Genomic DNA, 13,023 nt, shown 5'->3' with positions numbered 1-13,023 from the left:
TGTTTTACTTTGTGAAGCCTACTAGAACAGATACAATATTCTCCTGTGGATATTGGGAGATTACATTTCTTTAGAAATTCTGAATTTCTAAACAAATAAACTTTATCAACAATAAAAATAATTTTAACCCATTTGTCATTAAATATTAATTTATTCTTACTTTTAACTCTTTCTTATATTTATTACTTATTGTTCCAAATTATATGTCTGTGGGGAGACATATTATGTTTATGTAAATGTTATGATAATTAAATAAAATTATAAATTATGATTTTTGTTCATAAATAAGTTGCAAACCTCAGTTCAGAAAAGTTCAAAAGACTTTAAAGTGGCTTTGGAAAACACTGCAGCGTTATATGACGTCACAGCTAGAAGACTACGGCGCGCCATTTGTGACCAAGAGCATAAAGCGCGGAGTGCTACAGTAGGAACAACGTCCAAGGTAATGCCATTTAATCATACATTTTATTGACAATATTAAAAGCGAGTTGATGTTTAGTATTATGACATGTATTTTGTCTATGTAACGGTTGTTCAATGACGCCTAAAATAAAACAATTGTAAGTCGCATATGATACACTTTTTGGGCCTCTGCGCTGCCGTCGTTTCTAGAGCTGTAGAAATAAACACCACCCTTCCTGTGTTTCTATTGGACCAATGCAGAAAATTGGCTATTCATTGGACAAAGATCACGCCACTCAAACACAGACTCATGATAATATGATGTAAATAGGACAAGTTGTAGGATCGTTCTTGTTATGGAATAAAGATATAACCTGCCGAATCACCGGATTAGAGTTTAGATTAAAGGTCGTCGTTTTCATAATTTTTACGTATGAACAGTTTTAGACTAACTGAATTTAACGCTCTGACGTTATTATATAGTTCGTCTGTATAAGCTAATGTGCTAAACTTGTGATTTCATCCAATATTTTCACATAACAGCAGGGTTCTTTTGTATTTTTTCATTTTTGTACACTCTGGCTTAATGTGAAATGTAATTTTAACTATGTTTAGTCTGCGGAACTTTATATAAAAACTATATTTGGTCTGTAATAAGCTAGCCAACAAACATTGATTGAGATAATAGTGGGATATTGTTTATAAATAATTTAGTGTGTTGCGGTTTTGTTGTATTTGATGATTATTATATAATCTCTTCTGTTAATGTTTAACAAAGTAAATCTGAAAAATAAACACTACGTTTATTTGAACATTAAAATTAGAGGTGCTCCGATCCTTTTTTTTTTTTTTTTGCCTACAGTACAGATACCTGTCATCAGGGTCATACAAAGAATTTCATAAACCCGAGTTCAAAATATGTATTTTGGTAGGGCATGCATTCCTTAAAAAAAAAAAGATTTTCCTGCTCTACATATATGTATTTTAAAGTAACACGCCCAGATTTTGGGAATTTAGCTTATTCACCGTATCCCCCAGAGTTAAATAAGTCCATACATATCTTTCTCATCTCTGTGCGTGCTGTAACTCTGTCTGACGCAGCCCCCGCTAGCTTAGCTTAGCACAAAGACTGAAAGTGAATAGCTTCAGCTAGCATACTGCTCCCAAAAAGTGACAAAATAACACAAACATTTTCCAATTTATGTGTTGTGATTTGTATAGTCACACCGTGTACAAATAACAAGGTCATATGAGACAGACAGGTGTCAGACAGAGTTACAGCACGCACGGAGATGAGAAAGGTATGTATGGACTTATCTAACTCTGGGGGATAGGGTGAATAAGCTAAATTCCAAAATTCTTGGCGTGTTCCTTTAAGACCTCAGAAGACCAAAGAATCAGATAACTATAGATTTGAAACCATGTCAGTATGTAGTAAAATGAGCCAAATAACAAATATATGCAGTTGGGGCAATAAAGGCAAAACTCATTTTTTTGCTGTGGGGTCAAGAAATGTCTAAAGGTGAATATTAAATCTGCAAGCAGCAATAAAAGAGCCCTCGCACCCATGGCCACAGCTAGCCGATGGCCTTAGGAAAGCAGTGAACAGTGGGTGATATGCATTTAAGTGGGTTAATATAAGAGGAATATGGTAATGTTATTAACTTAAATGTTAGTGTTGTCTTGATCGAAAACCACTTGCTCTGACATATCTTAAAATATATCAATGTGATTGTTATGCCTCAAGATGCACAACAGTAGTTTTTATTTATAAATTGTGCTTTTAAAAATGACATAAATATCCTAATTTAACTAAGGCCTAGTCCTGGTTTAAGCTAATCCCTGTCCATGAAACCACTCCTGTATATTTAAAGGGACACAAGGCAGCATTTTTATGTTAATAAATCATCTTCGTAAGTCGGTATATGGTTAAATGACTCATTACATGACGAATGAAGACTCTCTCGCCCGCCCCTACCGTCTGTAGGAAGAATACCCCACTTGCAAGTTCGCTGTATCCGACCCGGTGTCCTTCAGTCTCGTATAGTCTTAGAACGCATTTACTCCCAGACACTAGGGGGAGCTAGTAGAGAAATAATACTCAGACTTGCCTTGTGTGCCTTTAAGCTAATGTAAAACATGCATGTTTATGATGCCAGCAGGTGAGCTATGACTGTAACTGAATATTGCCATGTTGATGTGTTCAGTCCAGGACTGTTATCAATCATGTGAACTTTGGGACACATAAGACATTGCATAATCCAGTGTTTCTCAAACGTTTGCAGCCCAAGGACCACTTTATCTTCCAATTTTCTTTCTGAGGACCACCTAACAGAATCCCAATCTAACACGCCCCCAAAAAACAACAAAATAGGAAGGATAAGCTAAATTTAAGTTTAATATGCAACTGTTTCAAGTCAAAAACTAATGTCTTAAACACAAATGCAATGCTATGTTCAGAAATTATTATATGAATTTTATTTCATTTGAACAAGTAAATGTGAAATGAGTTGCAGCTTAATATGAACAACAAACTGCACATATGGAAAAAAAACTGCAATTAAACATAGTATAACAGCCTAGGTCCCACTTAATGTCATTCCAAAGAGCCCTTAGTTTAAAACTGAAGTGGTGGGTATACTGTATGAACTCTATAGTTGTAACTATGGTAACAATAAAATGCTGAAATTTTTTTTCCCTTAATGTCCAAAATCACTGAAATTACAGGGATTTTACACATGAAACAAAAACTAGTACATTACAAAACGAATAGATCTGTGGATTTTAGCTGCTTTCAGATGAGGCTTAATCCTTCTTGTGACTCCTCTTTGGTTTAGCCACCGATCCATTTTTACATTATTAAAACAGGATGGCAAGAACTGATATCACAGTTTTGCAAGTGCATTAAAAATCTACTTAAATAAGTGACGATTGTATTAACACTTGCCTAGTTTAGGTCATATTTTGGCGGACCACTAGTGGTCCGCGGACCACACTTTGAAAATTACTGGCATAATCAGTGTAAAACATGTCACTTCCTGTTGCCTGCTGGTAGTGCTATGACTGTCACTGAATATTGACATGTAGATTTGTTTAGTTCAGGACTCACCAAATATGTGAACTTTGGGACACATTAGACATTACATAATTAATGTAAAACATGTCAATTCCTGTTGCCACCTAGAAGCGCATATATGTTATTGGCATGTAGATGTGTTCAGTCCAGGGGCCCGTTCTTCGTACTTTGCTAAATACATCCGAGATCAAATGAGACATCCGAGATGTTCAGATCTTGCTAATTATGATCTTGCTTATCCGGTTCTTTGAACACCCCTGCTGTTGATGATTAGGATGGCAGGATTGAATTATCTGAGATCACTGCACATTCGTGCACTGCAAGAAAAGGCAAAACATATCGATAGTAGAAACACTGATCAGCCACGCTGTGATTGGCTGGTTGTTACAAAAGCCAAGAATTTTTTAACCCCTGTAGTGCGCAAGCTATTGATGATAGGTTGTGAACTTTTTATAAAGCTGAATTTGTAAACCCAGTTAAAACTACTTTTTTACATAAAATCACCCTACATAATGTAAAATGTTCTGTGTAATATAATCTTGATATCTTTACTATGCTTGTCAAAGATTGAAATTAATGATTGTAATTTAACTTTAATGCTCCTTATTAAAGTACTTTAAGTCTCTTTTAAAAACAGTTGCTATTTTGTCTGTTTGTAACAGCAACTTAAAAAGCAGAATAAAAAAACACAGGTGGTAGTCCTGCATCTTCATGTAATGTGCTAACAGGAGTGATGTCTCTAAACTAACTGATTGTACAGATCATCTCTGGAGCAGTTGTTCTTTCTATAATATAGTTTTTTTTTTATAGTTAAATCCACAGCCAATGTAACAATTTAATTGCTGATAAATAAAATTTGAATTGTAGTTTTTTATAAGATCCTCTCTTTTGTGCAGTTGTAGATAATACAGCAACATTTTTAGCATAAATTAAGTGTGCAGTAAGGGAATGTAAATGTTATTCTACATCAAAAGATTATAAAGTGCAACTGTTTCAGAGCAATGCACACGACAGTAAAGAAATCTTTTGTTTGTTTTTAAAGCGCTGAGTGGACTGGCCCCTCAGTACATCACTGACCTCATCCAAATTTATACACCGGCGTGTTCACTGAGGTCAAATGGCCAGTTCCAGCTTGTGGTTCCTAAATCCAGACTCAAATCCAGGGGGGACCGGGCCTTCTCTGTAGTTGGCCCAAGACTGTGGAACGCTCTGCCTCCTCTGGTCCGTGCGGCCCCCACAGTGGAATGTTTTAAGTCTCGTCTTAAGACCCACTTTTATTCCTTGGCTTTTAACACTGCGTGAGTTATGTGGTCCTGTGTCTTTTATTATTTTGTTTTTATTTATTTATTTTAAATTATTGTGGTTTTGTACTTGTGTGCTTTTCTATTGTCTTTGTACAGCACTTTGGAGACTGTTCTTGTCGGCAAAATGTGCTATAGAAATAAAGTTGATTGATTGATTGATTGAAATCCGCTCAGACGACAGTCCTTTAGGGAAACTATTTGCAAGTGGTTAAATAAGTTTACTTCAATTGCATTATTTTTATATAACTGATTTCTGACTACAACAATATCAGCAGTAGTCCACATTAACTGAAAGTCCTGCATCTGCTGAGTTTGCACAGAAAAGTGTATAAGAAGATAAAGATATGTGCAAAAAAAAACCGTACTGTATTTGATTATTGCCATTTTTGTCACAGGAGAGGGACAGGGAAACATCTTTGTTAACAGAGTTTTAAAGATAGAACAGATAGAAGAAATTACTAAGCAAACCCTTTCATGCATGACAGCGTAGCGTAAGCCTTCTTGACAATCAAAAGACAAAACTAAAATCGTAGATGAGTTTATTCAAAGAAAACTTATTTCACACCGAGTAATATTCCTTAATGTACTATTAGGCTACTGCTGTGTATGATTGATTGCTGGAAAATTTATACAAATTTAAAATGAATGTGACCGGCATGTTTGTCTTGTCATTCGTTTAAGAATAATAATCAAATCTGTTAAACAAAAACAAGTCGCACAAGTACAGAAAAAATATATTTGTTATATTATATATTTTTAAATAACCGCTAAAAGATTTAATCTATACTTTTTTATTACGTGTTGAATTTGAAAAGCTATTCATCATGCATCTTACGCAGATTGCGCTCGTATAATGGAGAATACACAACTGCGTAAGACTTTCCGTATCACATCCGCTTAAAAAGGTACAAACTAATCTTATTTACATGAAATAAGCCTGATCCCGAGTAGGTTTGAGCTTACGGATCTGTTGCTATGACAGCAAGTCTAGGATGAGCTTTGAAGAACCAAACGATCCAAGATCATGCCAAATTGTCAACAATCAAATGGTTAGTGTTGATCGGATTAGGGATGTTCATATTGACCGTTTAACCGTTAACCGAACGTAAGAATTTATGACCGATTAACATTATCAGTTAAAAGAAAATAATGTTTGTTAAAGCACGGTGCGGTTTGTCATGAGCCGAGTCGGCCGACAGACATTTCATTACTTTTCCATAATTTGTGAATTTCCTGTAAATGACACAAATTATTGCTGGCCTGACGGTCTGATAAAGTAATCATTTGTATGAGCAATCCTTTTTGTGCATGTTTGAGTATGGTTTGGAAGCTGAACGAAGACGCGCGCGTGTCCGTCTCGCGCACCCTGACAGACCATCTCTCTTTTTGCACAAACGGAGAAAGACGACGCAAAAGCAAAACTTTTTGAAATGCATCCTGCTTTAGAAATGGCCACTGTTGTAGATGAAAAAGAGACGATCTGCCCTTTTTGGATAATAATCATCTGGACTGATCGCGCGCTCTTTGATAAGGTAATTTTGCGTGAATATTGGATAATGTATGAATCCTGGTTCTGTTGTTGATCTGGCTGCTATTTGCATATTCAAATGAAATAAAATGTTTTGTTTTTACCAGGTCACAGACAACCGTCAACTGTATTTTTACTCAATGACAATTTAATATTAAAATCTTATAATTGAATGGTTAATGTTTGGTTAATAAAGCTACGGTTGTCTGTCGGGAAAATTAACTGATATGAACATCCCTATACCGGATCACAAGTGGACGAGAGAGACACATCACGTTTACACCTGATATTTAAATCCATCTCTTTTGTCCACTTTCGAACTATTCTGTCCTGATACTTTGAGGGGGTGGTCTGCAGTGTTTGAAGTATTTCAAAGTTTATGGGGGGTCCCCTACCTAAGCCCCACCCCCTGGCCAAGCCCCACCCCCCTCATTATAGGGTCGCTGTGATTTGACAAAGTAAGATGTGATCCTGGATCAACAATCATCTGATCCTGGTTTTAATCAAATAAACACCAAATTACCCTTAACTCAAACCATAAACGTTTTTTACCCCTCAAATTAGTGTGAAACACTGCAAGGCCAGAAATTTTAAACAGAATAGTGGTGAAATAGGGTGGACCTCAATGCCTACTCTTAAATTACATATTTTTACTAGTAGTGGTTATAGGTTCTCTAAGCGAATTCACGTGTTTTAGACCATAAAACATTTTTTGTTACATACAGCACACATCTCCTCACTATCTGCTTGCTACCTGACCGCTGATCAAACTGTAAAAAAACGCGATCTCTATAGACAGCCCAGGCTCTACAAACTTCAATGAGTGCGTTTACATGCACAGTCTTACGCCGATTATGCTTAATAAACTGATAACACGTGGGGTCATGTAAACGCGTAAAACTGTTTTCTTAAATCGGGGAAAGCTCATAAACGGCGTAAGCAAAAACCGATCGGCACAGGTAGTTTTTTGCTCATTACGCCGATTTCGCGTGGCATGTAAACACCTTAACCCGCTTTCTCACGGTTTTGTCCATGTGCGTATGAGAGATAAACGTCACACGCGGAAGTAAGCGCAAAGTAACGCATAAAAGTCTCCGCTTGACTAAAGCAGTTGGCAGAGAAAGCTTATGTTACATTTACTGGTTCTGTAAGCCGTCGGCTTTTTGATAGACTATTATGTACTATAGGTGGTGACGTCACTGCCTGGGAGAAAACTCCAAGTACCATGTAAACGCAGTTGTCTGCATAGCCGGTTTATTGATTTGCATGGAAACGCATGAAAACAGTTTTCTGTAATAAGCAGATTTTTGATAGTTGTCCGCTTAATCTGTGCATGTAAATGCACTCAATATACACACAGTGGCCAAACCTGCACCACGAAACAAAAACCACGTTTTACAGCCAATAAACGCCAAGAATGGGGGTTGGTCGCGTTCACGAAAGCACGGAAGGGAGGGGGAGGGGGAGGAGTTAGCTACGCTCCGTTTGTTTGAAAACAGTTCAAATATCAACAACAAGTGACGTCGAACATATTTGCATAGAGAGCCTTTAAATGGATTACATTGCGTTTTTTTAAATCATAGATCGAATAATTTTCGGATCAGCAAAACTGGGGCTAGGAAAATAAAATAAGAACAAATTAAGAAATGATGAGCATATAAAATAGAAAAGAACAAAGTTACAAATAAAGTAAGATCTAACAGTAGTATTTAGGTATAAATAGAATCAAATACACATAAACACAGTCTTCTTTATATATGAATTAAATATAATTAATATTTGTAAAGATACAGAAGTGATTTTCCTTCCGTTTGTTTTGTTTTTTAATTTATATAAATGACAGAAACACAAGCAGATAAGAACTGCTACTGCTACTTCAGACCACCACAAAGATCTGACTTCTTTCTGAACTGTTTGCAATCACTTTAAGACATAACTGAATGTTTTTATGAGAATAGGTGCCAAGACTGTGGTATTTCAAAATAATTTTGTGTTTGCATGCTTTAGAATCGCGCGTCTCTGTGCGTCCATTTGAGGATGTGTGCGCGCCTCTGCACACACAAAACAGCTTACTTTAACATCTTGCGCTCAAATTGTTTAAAATCGCTTGCATGTTAACATTTGCAAGGTTTAAAACCACACATGCAAAAGATAAGCTTTCTATAAATAGTTATTTATTTCTGAATGATGCGTATTTGAGCGATTCGTTTTAAAAAGACTATAGGCTAATTTATTGATTTCTTCTGCTTTCCCAATAAAATATTTTGTGTTTCTTGACTTGGTGGACCAGCTGTCAATTTAAGTATGTAGTCTCGCCACTGGTATGAAATAATAGTTTAAGAAGATTAAAAAAACCTAACCCTAAAGATTACTAAACATTCTTACCGTCACTGAGGTGAATATAATCCACACGACACGCAGACAGAGACATTAACTCGTCTGTCAATTCCTCCAGAAAACAGCGGGAGGCGCACTTGCGAATTTATATTTATTTCAGACTGAAATCATTTGAATTAGTTTATTGCGAAATTGGGACGAATAACGGACAGTAGCCTATCGCTTTGTGACAGCACAACATGAGAATTTTAAATTCATGTTGTATTTTAATTTTAATAAAAACCTTAATTTATATTTTTGTGGTTTATGGGGGGGTCCCTCGAGGCTTATAGCAGGTCCGGGACCCCCCCAGACCTCCTTCAATTCGAACACTGGTGGCCTGTGGAGACTGTGGGCGAGTCTCTCTGCTGTCATTTAAACGCGAGCCGGAGCAATGACGAGTTTATATGGACGAGAAACAAATATTATGTCGGAGTCCGCTGCTTGTGTTGTAAGTAAACATGCTACACAGTGTTTTGTACATGTATATGTTAGACCTTTCTCTGATATTTCAGCGCAATTGATGAAATAAGATCGGGCAACTTCACACACTTGCAAAAAACTAAGCGGAGATCAGCCGCTTTAGCTTTATCAATGAAAGGCTCAAATAGTGCTGTACCAGTGTTTCCCATACATAGGCTAAATTGCGACCCGCCTAGGAAAAAAAATCACTCTACGAATTTCCGTATTTTCTGAACTCGACTGGATGACCCATGTTTTGTTGAGAGAGAGAAAGAGAGAGAGAGAGAGAGAGAGAGAGAGAGGTGTTGAGAGAGAAAGAGAGAGGTGGGGGTCGGGTGACCGTGAAGATGATGTACGCGTCATAAACTCATCATCCAGCGCGGCAAACTGGATCAACTGCAGCACATACGGAGCAGCCAGGGAACTACACTGCGACCAAAATGGTTGCATATGCTTATGTGCATATGTGTTTATAGCATCCAAGTTGGCTTCATTTTGCATGCAAGCACGTTGTGTCTCTCCCGTTGAGTGTCCGTTCACGTGCTCTCTGTTTCTAAATGAATTTGGGTGCGACGCGAAGCAAGCTCAGTGTCACATTGTATCCTTTCATGTTTCTGAACTTGAGCAGAGTTTTACCATTAGAGGTCTTTCTTCACTGAGGACGCGGGACCCGTACGGTTCCGGGTTTATATTTTTAATGGTCAGTGGGGTCCGGGTTGGTCCTAGTTCATTACTTCGGGTCCCAAGTCTGATTAATATTGTGTGTAAAACCCGAGTCCATCGGAGAACGGCCGCGAGCGCTGCCGCGCTAAAGCTCGAGTGCTGTTTCAGACCACGCGCCGCTTCATTTTCTTTATCCCATTTTTTAATAATCTCACTATTAATAGACCATATCTTTACTAAAATATAAACAGTTTGCACAGAGATTGTCGCAAAAAGCAGTGCTTATACTGAACGAGCAAAGCTCTAGCTGACTCAGGATATAAAAAACGCAAAGCTGTAATGTAAAGTCTGTCATCGGGACAGCAAGTAGACTTTTGAATCTGAAATAATTAATGGATTAAGCTTTTTTTAATCGGCAAAAGAGAAATAGAAAGCAGAAGCAGTAAAAGTGCCTATCTAATAGAAATTATTACCATTATAACATCAGTCACATTTATAATCTATAGACCTGCACTGTCTATATATAAATAGTATTGTATATATTGAGTTTGATAACAGGGGTCATCAAATTACTTCATATATCAGTGCAAAAACATCAAGTGTTTTCGTGGTGCTTTGACAAACAGTGTCAGCTTTGTTTATGGCAAAGAAAGTTTGGGGTGGTTAGATTAATGAACTATATGTGAAATTAATATTAATGTTTAATAAATCAAAGTATTGTGTTGTGCCCTTTTCACCAGCTACCACCACAAGTAAATTTCAGATCTATGGGAAACACTGTGTACCACTTGTGTCCCCGCCAGAAGTCAGAAAAGACATAAAACATTGTGTTCAATACCTTTAGATTAGATAAATAGGTGGAGAGAAGGCGGTCTCCTATGGCTGTTCGAACACACTCAACCACATGTGCGTTTACACTACAAAAGCGTACACACTACACCCTACCGATTGAAAGTGTTTTTGACTACCTCTGAATGTGGTTGAAAGTGGTCGAAAGTGGACAAGCTCAACACTTTTTGAACACCGTTTATACCTGGTATAAACGTTGTCCACTTGTGATCCGACATACGAAAAAGCATGCTAATGCCAAGTGTAAACAGCCTCTTCAATGGTCATAGCACCACCAGCTGGCAACAGGAAGTGATATGTTTTACACTGATTATGCAATGTCTAATGTGTCCAAGTGTAAAACATGTAATTCTTGAAGAACAATAGGGTCCTCACACTTCTGTGATCGTGCCCTAATGAGATAAAAGTACATGTCACATTTTATTTTTCAACATCACAGTTTACCAACTGTAACAAAATGTTTGGATTCTAATTCTTCTATCTATTGTGATCATATTTAGACAATTGTCTGACAAATGTTAAGTGATGATCTGTGTACTGATATGCAATAATTGTTCACACATGAAATGCAGAGAATGTGTAGTATCAGTTTGATCCATTGCTACTTCAGTCTGCATCAGGATATAAGGTTGTTGTTCTTTGTTGATAAAGCATGTATGTGTTGAGACATAATCAAATGTTAAAGGGGACATTTCACTTTTTTAATATCATTTTAAAATTGCCACTTTGTAGGTGTAACAAACATGTGATTTTTAGGTGTGTCCTTTTAAATGCAAATGAGTTGATCTTAGGGCTGTCACTTTTGAGAAAAATCAAATTCGAACGGATTTCGAATATCATGCAATGTATCCGAATATATTCGAATATCTAGGCCACCCCCACGCGCGCATAAAAAAACACCGTAATGGTGATTCAATCACAAAATTATTAACAGTGAGTGTCATAAACAGGGCTGTCTGGATTACTTTTTACTTAATGTTTGAAACAGCAGGTTATCAACTTATGAATAACAAACTTATATATATAAAAAAAACGATTCAGAACAGTTACAAACAATAACGTGACAACTTAAATAGCAGCAGGAGTATATAGGCAGACCCAAACGGAATTTGCGGCCGCAGATTTCAGCAGAAAACTCAGCGGAATTCCGCGGATTTAATGCCCGTCATTGACAAGCACACATATCCCGCGCTTGAGCGTGTTTGTGAGAAGTAATCTCATTGACAACAAACACACACACATAGCCTATTCCACGCGTTTGTGAGCCATCATTCACAAGTACAATAACAATGCACGTGCTGTTTGCTTGACCGTTTTATGGTAGAGAGCACAAACCCTTTGATACTTGAGATGAAATTAAACTTACCGCTGAGTTTCGCAGATCTCACTTGACTCTGTCGTCTATGTGACGCGCGACAGTCAGCACATGATCTTTTCGAATCCGTTTAAGAGACAAATTCTATTGTTGTTTAATATAAAGTTTACATTGCGTTGTAAAAATGATGAAATTATCTTCATACATGCTAATTTCATAATGCAAAAGTATAAACACAAGCTTTTTATACTGCTATAATATTTAACACTCTAAACTATATATCATTTTATATACAAACTATACTTCTATATTGACATGCACATAAGGTTCATTTTGGTCCCATTTGATTCCCTCTCTTGCGCACAGTTGCCGTCGTCTGTCTCACTCTGAGCTCACTGTCTCACTGTAAAAAATGCGCTACACATGGCATTTATAAAACCGGATGGTTTATTTATAGTTCGAATACGGATATTTCACGTCATTTTCGAATGCATATTTGAATATCAAATAAAAAGTGACAGCCCTAGTTGATCTCTGAACTAAATGGCAGTGCCATGGTTGGATAGTGCAGATTAAGCAGCTGTATTGTCCCCTTTTAACATCACAAGGAGAGACAAATTTTAATGACCTATTTTTTTAACATGCTTGCAGAGAATGATTTACCAAAACTAAGTAACTGGGTTGATCTTTTTCACATTTTCTAGGTTGATAGTCATGTGAAAAAGTCACATTTTCATGATATGTCCCCTTTAATAAAATGACCTTTGACTGATATTTACCTTACCAATTTCATCACACCACAGCAAACAATTAAGTTTTATCTTATACTTATGGGTACACTGTATGTGTGTTGGCACAGTGGACTGCATCAGGAAACATAATGGGGCAGTTTCTCGGACAGGGTTTAGATTAATCCAGGACTAGGCCTTAGTTATATTAGGACATTTAATTCGTTTTTGCAAACATACCTTACAAAAAACAATACTGGTGTGCAGGGCTTGACATTAACACCTGCCAAATACGGGTAGATTTTCGTTGTGGTGGGTAA

The 13,023-nt window shown here is 37.0% G+C and overlaps 1 protein-coding gene across 1 annotated transcript in view; it reads left to right on the top strand.

Moving 5' to 3' along the window:
• The first annotated feature begins 379 nt into the window (after positions 1-379).
• The window catches only part of znf407 (zinc finger protein 407), a 43,661-nt gene continuing 31,017 nt past the window's right edge, over positions 380-13,023 (top strand). The window contains exon 1 of the mRNA XM_065243054.2: positions 380-442. The gene's annotated coding sequence lies outside the window, so the exon portion shown is untranslated. The remainder of the gene's footprint in view (positions 443-13,023) is intronic.

Source organism: Paramisgurnus dabryanus, chromosome 13 (genome assembly GCF_030506205.2).
Source record: "Paramisgurnus dabryanus chromosome 13, PD_genome_1.1, whole genome shotgun sequence".
NCBI classification, from domain to species: domain Eukaryota; kingdom Metazoa; phylum Chordata; class Actinopteri; order Cypriniformes; family Cobitidae; genus Paramisgurnus; species Paramisgurnus dabryanus.
This window is presented reverse-complemented; position numbering and strand designations above follow the sequence as displayed.